The 6,000-nt window shown below is 34.7% G+C and overlaps 1 pseudogene; it reads left to right on the forward strand.

Moving 5' to 3' along the window:
- Positions 1 to 645: 645 nt before the first annotated feature.
- LOC149559539 (floral homeotic protein AGAMOUS pseudogene) lies at positions 646 to 1,143 on the forward strand (annotated as a pseudogene).
- The last annotated feature ends 4,857 nt before the right edge of the window (positions 1,144 to 6,000 follow it).

A 6,000-nucleotide genomic window follows, 5' to 3' on the forward strand; every position in this document is an offset into this window, starting at 1 on the left:
TTATAGATGTATTAAATGAGGGCATTCTTTGTAAATGATACTTTTCATGTTTCAGTTTAATGAGGGAAAATGTATCTCCTACGAATTTATATGCTCTGCTCGTCAAAAATGAAGAAGGTAGTTAAGAGGATCAACCAAGAAAAATGTATTTACTTGTGTTTTTGCACATAGTTATAGGCCTAAAGTAGAGCAAAAAGTTTTGTAGGATCATGATTCCACAATGTTGGAGGGGTCTGATTCATAAATACAAGGAGGTGGCCAGTGAATATATTCAAGAGCATTTGAAGCTTATGTGGCTTATTTTGGTGTTGATTGGAACAAATGGGAGATCGTGTTCAAATGGGAAGGTTTTATAAAAGTATTATCCATATCTCTTCAACCAATTAGTGCTCTCCCATTTCTAAACTTGTGTTAAGGAATCACCCTTAGAGAGGCATTTGATTTTCTAAATCTTGTTTGGTGGGTTCCAAATGAGATAGAGATCTCCTTGATCTTCTTTTAACTAGTTGACTAATTTATGGTATATTTATGCATGGTTCAGTGGAGTCAACAATGGTGTTCTTATAATAGGATTATATGGTTGATATTAGGGTTTCACTATGTTGATTTGAATCTTGACTTCAAGGAGACTTTAACAAGTCATCAATGGGGTGAGGGAAGGTTCAGCTAAGAGTGATAGAGAATAGGATCAATAGAAAAGTTACTTTTTGCAAGAGAAAAAAATGGGTTGTTAAAGAAGGCCTGTGAGCTATTGGTGTTATGTGATACAAAGGTGGCTCTCCTCATCTTCTCCAATACTAGCAAGCTATATGAATTTTCCAATCCAAGCATAGAGAAAATAATTTAGAGGTACATGGGAAGTCATAATTAGAAACTATTGAAGCCTTACACTCTTTCCATAGATGATGATGTGGAGCATTGGCAAGAGGAGGCAACTAAACTCAGACAACACAGGGACAATCTAGCAAATCTAATTAGGCAACTGATGGGAGAATCTCTTCCACATCAAATATCTATGATCTTGAGCAGCTTGAAATTAAGTTAGAGAAGGTGCTTGGCTATGTAAGATCAAAGAAGGATGAAAATCTATTTGAGGATATTGATAATTTGCAAAAAAAGGGAATTGATCTTACTTTCTCATAACCAAATTCTTAGCAAGAAGATAAAGAAAATAGGAGGATAGACGAGTAGACAAGAGCTACTAATATTCACTAGTAGCAATGTACTAAATCCATGAGAGACACATCAAGAATATCAATAATATTTTAGTCAGAATAATGTACTTGTTGTAGTTGATCTTCAACTTGGTTGAGTTGGATGTACATGTTCATCAAATGTCCAAATATTTCTCACTTTGAATGGCATCCATTTTCCACTACCTTGGCCCTAGGAGACATACTTCAGCATATAGCACAATATTTGATCTTCCACCAAAGTCACAAGTCTTTTGAAGTTTCAAGCTTCTAAATTATCTTTTTGTGATTAGTGATTTAAAATTTCATTTTGGTCAAAGGTTAATAATTTGATCACTTTTGGGTTAATTTTGTTGTGGTTAATTAACCTCACCCAAATCACGTATTTGGGAGATAGTTATTAACCATAGAGGGGTTGTTGTTAACCTCAATGTCTATATAAAGGCTCTTTTTGGCTTTGTAAAAGGGGTACTTTTTTGGACTTTAGAATAAGGGAACACTATGCCCAAATTTTGATCAAGAGACAAATTTTGGAAAGTATGTACAACTTTTTCCTTTGAAATTGAAAATCTCTATTATGTTCTTAGTGCAAGAAAATGAAATGAGAAAGGCATTTGGTTTCTCATTCTAAAATCAAGATTGCTGCAACATAAGCTACTAATTTTTTTTGTAGTGAGTGTTTTCATGGTATTGTGCAAATGTTTACGAATCATGAATCAGCATGGTAATAATGATCATTTCCAAGCATAGTTCTTGATTGTCTTTATTATCATTCTATGTTCACTCAAGAAAGTTGGGAAGTCATGTGGTGCATTCATCTTGAATGACTTTCTCTTGATCTTTAAAATTTTAGATTCTTTATTTGAAAATCTTTAAAATTACATCATACGAGGGAGATTCCCCTCTAAATGCAGAGGAAGGTTGCATACCAAGGGCCTATCCAACTATTGTGAATAGTTTGCCACATACACACTGTTGGGCTAGTTTTATAGTGACAAATCTATTTACCAATAGATTTTTGGTGACTCTCTTGGGGAGATTGAATGAGAAAATATTGATAGTCACCTGTAATGAATCATAATGGTGCTACCACATGAGAACATTTTTCCAGTTCTCTATCCAACCCTTGGCTTCCAAGACATCTAGGAGGATATCATTTCAGACTTGAATACTAGCCTAGAGGTGTAGATGAAGTGCACAACAATATCATCAAGTAAATCAAATTCTTGAAGAAGAAGAATTTGGGGAAATCTTGCAGATAGCTCTTCTTGGTCAGAATGTTGTAGTCATTGAAAGAATAGTAGTTATCCCAAGAAGAAATAGGCAAAATCTTGTTCACATCCAAGGGAAAATAAATAATAACCACTAAGCTAGCTGAAAAATGATACACCTAAGTAGACAGATAAAAGGGTCTATTAGACGAGGATTTTGAAGCCCTTTGGAAGTTAGATTTCAAGCCAGTTACTACTAAGAAGAAGAAGAAGGTTAAGTTTGTTAGTAGGTCATCTTCACCACCCAAGACTACTATTTCTCTTGCAACCTTTCATGCTCTAATCTTGCTAGGTACCCTTCTATCTCTAGCTATAAATTTGTAGCCTTTGAACATCATTCTCCCAACTATGGCACAACAAGCACTACAACTATTCGTCCCATGGGGAGCTACTATTGATCATTTAGCTTTAGGGAACCAATTACATGACATGCCCATTGGCTACCAAAAAATTCTTCCTAAATTTTCTAGTGACAAAAAAGTCACTACTAATCAACGCATTAGTGCATTTTTTACGGCAAGTGGGGTTCTTGCAATTCAACATGAAGATGTTTCTATTTGTCTTTTTGTTGAAACACTCACAGAAGCTACAGCTAAATGGTTTGGTCAACTACCAGCTAGATAAGTGATTTCATGGGCAACCTTGATTTAAGCTTTCAAGAGGAGATTTAAAACTGTTAAGGATGAACAATTTGCTTCTCTCCCAATTAATGCAAATGAAGAAGGAGGTTCGTGAGCCCATGCAAGAATTCATTGCTCATTTTAATGAGACAGTGAACCAAATTCTCGTCAACAAAAGACCCACAGAAGAAAATCAAATGACTTTCTTCATCAACACTCAACCTTCTAATGTAAGCTTTCAAATACAAAGAGCGAGAGCTCCTAATCTAGTAGCTGCATAAACTTTGGCCATTGAGGTGGAGAACAACTTGCTTAGTTCAAGTAAATGGAGTTGTGATCTACAAAAAGGGAAAGGTCAACAAGCTCCTTTCACTACCACTGATCCTTTATACCAAAAATTGGCTAATGATGTGTTACAAATCAAGAAGCAATCACCCCACAATCCTCCACCTTTGTATCAAGAGATTACAAGAAGGAATTATATGCCATATCAGCAAAATAGACAAACTAAATGGCTACCCTAGCCAACACCAAGATTAGCCATCAAACATCCTTTATCATCTAGTAAACAAATTGCTATGTGTGATTTCCACCTGACTATAGATCATGATGGTACAAATTGTCTTGAGATGTCTAGATTCATTCAAATGCATTTGATGACAGAGAAAATAGAAGAATATGTGGCTCCTAAAGACGTAACAGAACCTACTATTGGGACCTCTTCCATAAACTTTCTAGAATATGAATTTGAGCATGAGAAAGCTAAAGATATTAACAATCATTCTTGCAATGTGGCTACACCAAATTGGAGACAAAGATTAGAAGAGAAGTGGGGAAAAGAATAAAAGGATAAAGCCTCTAATGAGACTACTAAGCAAATTTTATCTCAGAAGCATGCTTTGGAAGAGCCTTAACAAGAAAAGGAAGTAGATAAAGTCAAATATTGTCCCATTGTTGAAGACCCTTTTGATTTTATTGATCATTGTAAGAAGACCAAAGTAAAAATTTCTTAGTTGGACTACCTAAAAGACAACCCACATCAATTAGAAAGGTTGATTCATTGTGTTGGTAAAGGAAAAGGTTCACCTAAGATCACTATTAACCACAATTTAGGAGTTTCTCTAGAAGAGGAAGATAATTTGGAAGGGTCCATGACTGAGAAAGAATAATTTGTTGCAACTTCTTTGTCAGATAAACCTAACTCATTCTATGTTTCTCTCTATATAGCCGGATGCAAGTTAAGTAATTGTATCATTGATTTTGGTGCATCCAATAATTTTATGCCTTCAAAGTTGGCCCATGCCCTAGGAATTTCTTTGAAAAAATCATCAAGAAAGGTGTATTCTATGGAGGTGAAACAAGTCCCATTGGTTGACCAGTTAAAAGATGCTCAAGTAGCAAGCAACACTTGTAGCACATCCTAAAAAGAAGTTAAAATTGAATATCTTGGTCACTGATATCCTAGCTAGTATTGGTATGTTATTGAGCAAATTTTTTGGTAAAGATCTCAGCAATGAAATCAAGATGGACATGTCTCATGCCCTTATCACAATTGGAGATAAAAATGTTAAACTCAATCCCAAACCTAAATCTAAATATATTGTCTTGAAATTAGATGATCCAAGAGCTGAAATATTGTATGTTGATACCAAACATGGAACATATATGATGACATCTACTGAAGGGGATGTGACCAAGCTTCTTATGCCTAATATAACCAATGAATTATGGTCAATGGAGTTTGATGGAAGTTCTTCTTCTACTAGTTAAGGTGTTGGGATAGTGTTGATATCAACAGAAGGAGATAAGTTCTTGAAAGCTTATAAGTTGTCTTTTGAAACCACTAATAATACTACAGAATACGAAGCTCTTCTACTTGGCCTCGTGTATGCAAGAGAAAAAGGAATCAAATGACTCAATGTATCAGGAGATGTAGAATTAGTTGTAAACTAGGTAAAAAGATAATATCAAACAAAGAATGCAAAATTGAAGGCATATATAAATAGAGTGTGGGATGAGATTGAACATTTTGATGCTTTTTCTTTATCTTCTATCCCTCGTAATCAAAATTCCAAAGTAGATTATCTCATAGTCTCTACCTCTCTCCTTATTCCCCATCCTGAGTTCAATAGAGATGTTCACACAATAGAGATGATTCATAGACTCAGTGTCCCTGATAATGATTGACACTGGCAAGTTTTTGATGATGATGGGAAAATTATTGCATTTCTTGAGGGAAGGCCTCCATTTTTAGATTTGAATTTTGAAGGATCACATAATCATGATTTAACACTAGGAGATAATCTTGAGATTATTCAACTAAAAAGTAATGTTATTCCAAGAGGGTTAGTCACCCTTGAAATTCTTTTTGATAAAGAAGATAAAAGGAAAGAGAAAGTCAGAGATACTAAATCTTCTAATTCTTTGGGTTATGAGAAAGTAAATATTGGTTCTGAAGAAATTCCAAATATGGTCCTAATAAGGAAAGATTTGTCATCAAAAGAGAAAGAAGAATTCATGAATTTTTTGAAAGCTTACCAAGATGTTTTTGCTTGGGGTTATGAAGATTTGAAGGAATTCACGAATGGAAAATTTAAACATTAGATTCCTTTAAAACTTGGTTCAACTCTCTTCCAAGAAAAACAAAGGCAATTAAATCCCAAAGTAGCTAACACTATATTCAATGAAGTTGATAGAATTCTTAAAGAAAGGATTATCTACCCTATTCACCATTCAACATGGGTAGCCAATATCATCCTAGTCAAGAAGAAGAATGGTGGGATAAGAATATGTGTCAACTTTTGGAATTTGAATCAGGCATCACTTAAGGATAATTAGGAGCTCCTTGTCATGGATCATATTTTGTAGTTGCTATCTAGTTCTGAGCTCATGTCTATGTCAGATGGTTTCTCCAGT

Source organism: Cupressus sempervirens, chromosome 5 (genome assembly GCF_028749045.1).
Source record: "Cupressus sempervirens isolate cs-2001-9-10 chromosome 5, ASM2874904v1, whole genome shotgun sequence".
In the NCBI taxonomy this organism is placed as follows: domain Eukaryota; kingdom Viridiplantae; phylum Streptophyta; class Pinopsida; order Cupressales; family Cupressaceae; genus Cupressus; species Cupressus sempervirens.